This window comes from Hoplias malabaricus, chromosome 3 (assembly GCF_029633855.1).
Source record: "Hoplias malabaricus isolate fHopMal1 chromosome 3, fHopMal1.hap1, whole genome shotgun sequence".
Classification (NCBI taxonomy): domain Eukaryota; kingdom Metazoa; phylum Chordata; class Actinopteri; order Characiformes; family Erythrinidae; genus Hoplias; species Hoplias malabaricus.
Window position 1 is genome coordinate 72,666,073 of NC_089802.1, and position 8,656 is coordinate 72,674,728.

The window sequence follows — 8,656 nt, forward strand, 5'->3', positions numbered from 1 at the left end:
AATAATTGTTAAAAATACAGAGAACGAGGTGGGGTGTCATTTGTTGCACTGATGCAGGTGTGAACTGGTGGCAGTTGCCTATTTCTGTCTTTTGCCCAGTCCTTCATCCAGCTCTGAGTGATCCAAGCTAACGCCGTTGTTTATGCAACATCTTCTGCACGTGCGCGCGGGTGGAAGGTAGCGCTGGTCCCTCCCACCAAACCCAGCCACGAACAGCCGGAAGCGCCGCGTCGGTGACAGAGAGCTACACGGCGAGACGAGCGACGGCTGAAGGGCGCGTTTTCTCCGGAGAGAAAGGGAGAACCCTCGGCGCCGCGCTTTCTTTCTGAGTCCATTTGCTTATGGGAGCCGTGGGACGCGAAGTGGAGACGTGTTAATCGGGACCGACCCTCACAGACTCGAGCAAAGACGACGAAGTCTTGGCCATGGTGAGTGGATCCATAGCTACCGAAACGTCTGGAAAGGCAGAGGGAGGAAAGGGGACACGTTGACGAGGCTTTAGGCGGACGGTGAGGTTACATGGTTGGATAAGACGCGTATGCTTGATTTGGAGGGTCATAGTCTGTAATGTGTGTGTGTGTGTGTGTGTGTGTCCTTATAAAAAAGGAGACAGGAGAAAATTGATGAACATCCTGAGCACTGATTGATGAAGGTGATCGAGAGAGAGAAAGGACACCGTGACAGGGACAGTGCGTATTTTTTATTCATTCTAATAACACTATTATTATCATTTCTTCCTTCTAGACACCGCAGGTGTGGTATTAATTGGCTTGGTTTGGTTTATGGAGGCTGAAGTAGGCAGGAGCCTAAGGGGCAGTATAATTGAGCTTATTTGGGAAGATTAAAACCGGATTAAGTGTGAACAGGCTTCGTGTCACACGTTATAATTCATCCCTCGTCGACGCTTGAACATTATGTACCTGTATTCACACATACAGGGGACTAAGCGGTGAAGAATGGACATGTTTACCGCCTCCCATCATATATCTCAATATATCTCGTTGCCCCTGGAGACGCTTGACGAGGGGCAGAATAGTGGAGGTTGCCGTGTTTTGTGTACGCGTCTTATAACGAGTATTTATTTCTGCTTGAAATGGAAACACCGCGGCCTCTGTCATGGCGGCGTATTGATAATGCGTGTCGATGAAGACCCCCCCCTTCCCTTATCCACCCCCCACCCCCCACCATCTCATCTCATCGTCCTCACCCTTCCACACCCCGCCTGGCTCAAACAGAGGAGTCCTGAAATGAATCGCGCTAAACGTGAATGTTCGCATCGCACGAATCGATTTGAAGGGTCGTGTGTGTTTGTGTTTGTCTGAGCGTGTGCGTGTGCGCTCGCGCTCGCGGAAAGGCACGCCCAGAGCCGTGCTCGTCGTCGCTTAGCCATCAGTTTAACCCTTCAGGGTGGAGGTTGTCTCCTGGATTTTTGCCCCTTTTTGGGCTCGCGCTCGTTCTCCCGGGGGATGTTTTTGGAAGGGGAGAGGGAGAGGAGTGTTAACGGACCTCTTCGCTGTTCACCGCGGCCCCTGCGCCTCTTGACTTCAGTGCGCTCGAAGCTGTGAACGGACGGAGACAGGAACATGGCGCCAGCTGCTTCGCCAAACACCCCCCCGCCCACCCCCTCCCGCTGATGGAGCCGCTGATGTAAAGGTAGAGCTCACCTGCCCCCCCCCCCCCCTCCTCTTTACTCATTCATTAACAGAGAACGCAGACCCGTCACTTTCGGCTTAGAACGCTCGGAGGTGAACGGAAAGCGCGCACACTGGACTCGGTATGTCGTGACATGCGCGTTCCCGTGACCTTGTCCATCTGAAAGCCCCTTCGGAAAGCGTCTTCAGGCGTCCGCGTCCTCACCCTGTTGATATAACGCCCAGTAATTATAGGCAGCCTAATGGCGTCTGTAGGACTCTCGAGGCGCCCTGACAACTGCGCATTCGAAAATATCTTTGCTGACAAGAAACAATAAGAACCCTGTTTTTAGTTGTTATTAGTAGCATTTGGACTTAATCCTTGCGTTGCCTCACAGCGTGAAGGGCCTAAACCATCCTTGTCAGGTGTGTGGCAGTGTATTTATGTCTTTATAAGGACTGGGTGATGGAAAATGGGGCAGTGTGGGGGTGTGTAGTGTAGTCCCCTGAAGGGAAACGCATTGTTGAATTGAAAAAGAAGGTTTCGGGTGTGAAACGCCAAGGTGAGGGTTGGCTTAGCAACATTCAGTCACAGTCACGCAGCAGTCATTTGAAATGCACCACTAAAAAGGGGTTTAGTCTACAGTCGTGTTTGTGTTTCAATGTGGGCCTGCGCAGAGACACAGTGATCTGATGTATGGCAGCTATAGAAAGGAGATGTTATCAGTTGTCCACGTGTCCAGGTGTCTAACAGCACGTTACTGTAGGCCTTCCTTAACGACAGCATGCAACCGGTGCGTGCACCTGCCTTTCAGCACCACGGACAGCAGCTCGGGGCAACTCGCCGTTCAGAGAGGTTTGTTGTGAAATGGTGCCTGTGCTGAAACACAGACTCAGGGGTGTGTGCATCGAATGTAATAGGAACCAGAAGTCCAACAGGTTTCATCTCCATTAAAGTGTCGTCACGGGATGTTAATACACAAAATGGTGACATGGACTCTTCCTGATGCTTGGGGCATTGCTTCAGAGTAGTGTAGTGAGGAAAGTAGTCCCCATACTGTAGGTAAACAGGTCATTCTCATGAATAAACTGGTCATGTCCGTTAATAAAATGGCTGTTATAGACCCATAATCATCACAGCCCCTGGTTCCATTGACCACTACTGTGAAGTCACACAGAGATGCAGAAATGTTTGACATCACACAACGTCTGTACAACGTTTCTTGCGATTAATTCTTGATTTCTGATTCTGATGGTTATTGTGCAGAAATTCTGACCAATTCTGACAAACCTGGAGATTCTCACTCTTTTCCCAGTCTTGGAAAACAGCTGGAAATTGGGAAATTTTATACCTCACCAGACTCTTACTGTGCTCCAGGAAAAAGTGTTCATTTGGGACATTACATTTCCTTATTTAACATTTTCATACATAAATATTTAATATAAAAAAATACAAATTGAAATGGTAATGATTAAAAATATTATATCACAACATTGTACACTCTCAGAAAAAAAGCTACTGTAGAGACATTATTGGCCACTAAAGGTACGACAGTGTTTAAAAGTCCAGTTGTGTTCCTTAAAGGTACAGTATATTCTCTTCTCCAGAAGCAGAGGGGGATATCTGTAATCTTTCATTATACAGCTGTGTCAAGAACATAATATAAATCCTGGAGATGAAACGTGGCGTATGAAATCAACACAGATGTAAATGTACAATTATTATAGATTAAACTACAATTACGTTCCCTAATTAAAGGTACAGATATGTACCCTTGAGGGTACCACCACAGTGACATATTTTCTGACGTTTTAGACATTTGTACAATGTGAATCACAGTAGTTTGACAGAGGAACACAATAATCATCAGGTGCTCTTGGGGTGATATGGCCATAAACCCCCTATTATAATAATCCAATAGCGCAACATTAAAAAGTGCCATCAAAAACGGGGCTTTTGACTTTTGGTTATGTTATTAATTGCTCAGAATTGCCATGGAATATGACCTGGAAATGTCCTGGAACATAACTGAGTGAAAGGAGTGTTGACCTTGATGTGGTTGGGGTCATGTCATTGCTCTGGGTTACACTGAAGTAGACGTGTGTGCGGCTGAAGTAACTAGCCGTGTTCAGAAGTGTTTATAGCTGGAAGTAAGGAAATGTGTGTATCTGTGTTTGTGTAGGGCACCGAGGTAAACAGGAAATGGTTGTGCATGCTTTGTTGGTGTGTGTCTTTCGTGCTGGAGGACTGTGAGACACAGTTAAGTTACGACTCAAGCTTTGAGGTTTTGACATGAGATTCCATCTTCTCTGTGACATACTCTAAAGCTTTTGCAAAGTCTCCATGTCCACACACACACACATCTATACAAACACACACATACACACACATCTATACAAACACACCCACTCACACTGTTCTTTATTTCTGGGTTGTGAAGTTACAGTAAAATGCAACACGACCTGGGTTTGTCTGACAAAATACGGTTGCTATGAAATAAAAACGAGCCCCAAAAAATAGTTTTAGTGGCCGAAGTGTGAACAGTTGTGGGGTACCAGCCAATACTCAATCACTAGAGCTTTGTAAATTAGTACAATGCTGTGGAAACCCCATGTCCACACTAGTGTTGTGCCAAATGTCACGAGAGAGTTGTCAAATGGTTCAAAAAGAATGTTTCTCAGTATACGTTAAAAGAACTGAGGTTTTATCACCGTCAGCTCTAAATAGTATTTTAAAGGATTCAGGGAATCAAGAGGAATCAGAGTCACAAGGCTGGAAAACACAGATGAATGTGCGTGACCTCAGAGCCCTCAGACCTCCATTAGTTTGGAAATCCATTATCACTTAACACAGTCTGCCACTGCATCCAGAAACGCAACCTGAAACTCTATTGTGCAAAGAGAAATCCATACAAACATTGTGTGCAGGAACATGGCTGAAAGACAAAATGGACCACAGGACTGTTATCAGTAAAAGGTACAAAAGCCAGCATCTGTCGATGTATAGAGGTGTGTGTGTGTGACTCACATTTACTTGACGGTACCAGCGACACAGAAACCTATCATCACTGTCCAAAGAAAAACATGTCTCTCCAAATAGTAACTTTTCAGGAGAAGAGAGAGCTTTCTTAACGTTTAGTAGAGATCAATGTAAAAGATTTGATTCCAAGTCATTTTGGAGCATTTCTATTGGTTCATTTTCACACAATGTGAAGGACAGCTGCACTGTTTGATTGATGTAAACTAATAATAAAAAACTGGACATACAGGTTTTTCTTTGGACACTGATGATATAGTGAGACATTTGAGAGACAAGGCCTCATGCTGAATAGTGCCGCAACAGAATGGCCTCATAGACACTGAGTATGTGTTCTTTACTGCAGTCTAGATCTGTTCCTTTTTGAAAGGGTATGGCACATCGTGAAGTGCAGGATCAGACAAGAGTGACAGTGGACGTTTGAGGTGTCTTTTATCAAGTAAGAACGGCTAAAAATTCCACAAGGAAAAACTGCAGCAATTTGTATCCTCTGGTCCCAAATGATTAAATAGTGTAATTAAAAGGAAACATGAACGTGTTGCAGTTTTCTTAGTTTTGTTGTTAGTTCAATTAAAATTGGAAAATAAATAAATTTGTTTTGGAAATGTGGTTTGTACTAACAATTGATCTTTTTCTTAACAGTAACAACAATGCAAAGAACCATATAAGCATTGTAATGCTTATTTGTCTTGTCCTGCTTTTATACATAGCTTTAAGTGAAAGATCATTTGTTTTTAAGAGTGTAGGATGTACATGATGTTGCTGTTGTTGGTGTACAGCTGCTATGATCATTGTGTGTTTATGGGTACCCAGTTAACAAGGAACGTCCCTGGACGTTCAAAATAGGTCTAAAAGTAGTCTGTCCGTCAAGGACATATTTTAAACGTCAATGGACGGCCAAAATCCATCTTAATAAGTTAGTTAAGTGGTGACCAATCGATAACGTCAGTGGACATCCAAAACGCGTTTTATACAAGTAATTTATTTCGGGACCAATTATTAACGTCAATGGACGTCCAAAATACGTCTAATAGTCGTCTTTTCAATGTCTGTGTTTGGACGTCTTTTCAACTTTCATTTTCAACCTTAAGAGAACGTTGATTAGACGGCAGTCATTGCGTTATTTCAACGTTGAATCAACGGCTAATTGTTTACTGGGTAGACTAGTAAGCAGCTGACAGAATTATACTTGTATTATCCTTGTATTATTGCACACATTTTATGTATTGTATTTTATATGTATTTATTGTTTTAATATAACGTGTAAGTATTGGATTGTAAAAAAATATTGACCTGAAAAACAGCATTAGTCAATGATATTATAAGTCGACGGTAAAGAAAAATTGAAGGAAAATATGAGGTGACAGATCTGCGCTGGATTTGTTTGAATTTACAGTGAGTCTACCACTGCAACCAATACAGAGTGATACACACAGACCCTCCTGTGTGTGGAATATGTAGAATCTGTGGCAGCTGGAGTCATCAGTGTCTTGCTGCTGTTGATGTGTGTGTAAATAGCGGGTGCAGTGAGCGGTCAAGATCGCTTGGAGGGTGTGATAACTATTTATGTGCGTTTGTGGCATCAAATGACACCTCCATCTGCCACTGCTCTAGGAGGGCCGCACAGCGGTATGTCCTTTGTAGAACCACCCTCATGACCCCACCGGGACCTAGTCAAGACCCCCAAGGGACTCACAAACCCCAGATGAACCTGCGCTTTAAAGCTGCAATGTTTTCATCTTGTGATCGATTTGTTGAGAAGAATTCTTGGGAGGCATTCATTATGACAAGGTTTTGATGTGTTTCTCCATTGTTTAACAGTCCGAGAAAAAGACGGTAGGGGATAAGGGAGGTGATGCTTAACCCCATGACATCTGTCACTATCACACACCCAGAAAAACATCTGCTTTGGGACTGGTGTGTTCCTGTAGAGGCAGTGATACTGGAGTATAATGATACAGTGATCTCAGAAAGCATAAAAGGAAAACAGTTTTTGGTCATTGTCTCTTGTGTTTCCGTCTCCCTCTCACAGAGGTGTGGCCAGACCGCTGGGGACGGGTGCGCACCATGGCAGGCTTTGGTGTAATGGCTCTCCCGAGGCTTGTCTCTTTTTGGAGGGGGTTTGGATGGTACGACAGGGAGTTGTTTGTGATTGCTCTCAGTAGGGAACAAGCTGCACACGTTTGGGCGCCACTGAGGCTCAGAACCGAGAGAGACTAGAAGACAGTGCCCTCTTGCCATTTTCAGAAACACAAAAACACATGCGCGCACACACACACACACACTGTATGTTCTGTATCTGCCGCTGGGCGCAGTATTAGTCTTGAGTGCTGCTCTGTTGTATTGAACAGAGTATCTGGTGCTTCAATGGACAATGAGTCAGAGAGGTCCCCAGAGTGACGTACATCAAAGACGTTTTGAGTTTTCTGCTGCTGCTGCGGTTGTGTGATCTGCTTAAATTCCATCCCATTGAAAACAAGCTGATTTCAGCCTTCGTTGTGTTGTGTTACGTTTGCTTAATGGAATGAATGCTGTGTTTTGTAACGGTCGTTTACAGTAGCTGGACCCATGTGTTTATCCAGTGTTATTTTAGTGTTAGGTGTTAGGTGTGTCAGTCCAGCAGAAGGACTCAATCATAGTTCAGTATTATTTTTAGATGCAAAGCACATAATGGAACTTGGTTGTTACTCACTCACTCACTCGTACACAGTCAGAAATACACAGTACTCACTTTTATATACTGATCCACAAGAGGGTGCTATTCAATGTTTTGAATACAATACATATTATGTCCTATGTGTATGTTTCAGCTTTTCTCTATACACCTTTATATTCATTAATTAATTCATTGTCTGGAACTGCTCATCCAGGTCAGGGCGCAAGGCAGGAATACACTCTGGAGGGGGCGCCAGTCCTTCACAGGGCAACACACACACTCACGCATTCACCTATGGACACTTTTGAGTCACCAATCCACCTACCAACGTGTGTTTTTGGACTGTGGGAGGAAACCGGAGCACCTGGAGGAAACCCACGCAGACACAGAGAGAACACACCACACTCCTCACAGACAGTCACCCGGAGGAAACCCACGCAGACACAGGGAGAACACACCGCACTTCTCACAGACAGTCACCCTGAGGAAACCCACGCAGACACAGGGAGAACACACCGCACTTCTCACAGACAGTCACCCGGAGGAAACCCACGCAGACACAGGGAGAACACACCGCACTTCTCACAGACAGTCACCCGGAGGAAACCCACGCAGACACAGGGAGAACACACCGCACTTCTCACAGACAGTCACCCGGAGGAAACCCACGCAGACACAGGGAGAACACACCACACTCCTCACAGACATTCACCCGGAGGAAACCCACGCAGACACAGGGAGAACACACCACACTCCTCACAGACAGTCACCCAGAGGAAACCCACACAGACACAGGGAGAACACACCACACTCCTCACAGACATTCACCCGGAGGAAACCCACACAGACACAGGGAGAACACACCACACTCCTCACAGACAGTCACTCGGAGGAAACCCACGCAGACACAGAGAGAACACACCACACTCCTCAAAGACAGTCTCCTGGAGGAAACCCACGCAGACACAGGGAGAACACACCACACTCCTCACAGACAGTCACCCGGAGGAAACCCACGCAGACACAGAGAGAACACACCACACTCCTCAAAGACAGTCTCCTGGAGGAAACCCACGCAGACACAGGGAGAACACACCACACTCCTCACAGACAGTCACCCGGAGGAAACCCACGCAGACATAGCAAGAACACACCACACTCCTCACAGACAGTCACCCGGAGGAAACCCACGCAGACACAGAGAGAACACACCACACTCCTCACAGACAGTCACTCGGAGGAAACCCACGCAGACACAGAGAGAACACACCACACTCTTCACAGACAGTCACTCGGAGGAAACCCACGCAGACACAGAGAGAACACACCACA

At 45.6% G+C, this 8,656-nt stretch overlaps 1 protein-coding gene across 2 annotated transcripts in view; it reads left to right on the top strand.

Annotated features, from left to right (window-relative positions):
• Positions 1-218: 218 nt before the first annotated feature.
• Positions 219-8,656, top strand: part of scn1lab (sodium channel, voltage-gated, type I like, alpha b) — a 51,689-nt gene continuing 43,251 nt past the window's right edge. For both annotated transcript variants that reach the window (XM_066663307.1, XM_066663306.1), the window contains exon 1: positions 219-428. The gene's annotated coding sequence lies outside the window, so the exon portion shown is untranslated. The remainder of the gene's footprint in view (positions 429-8,656) is intronic.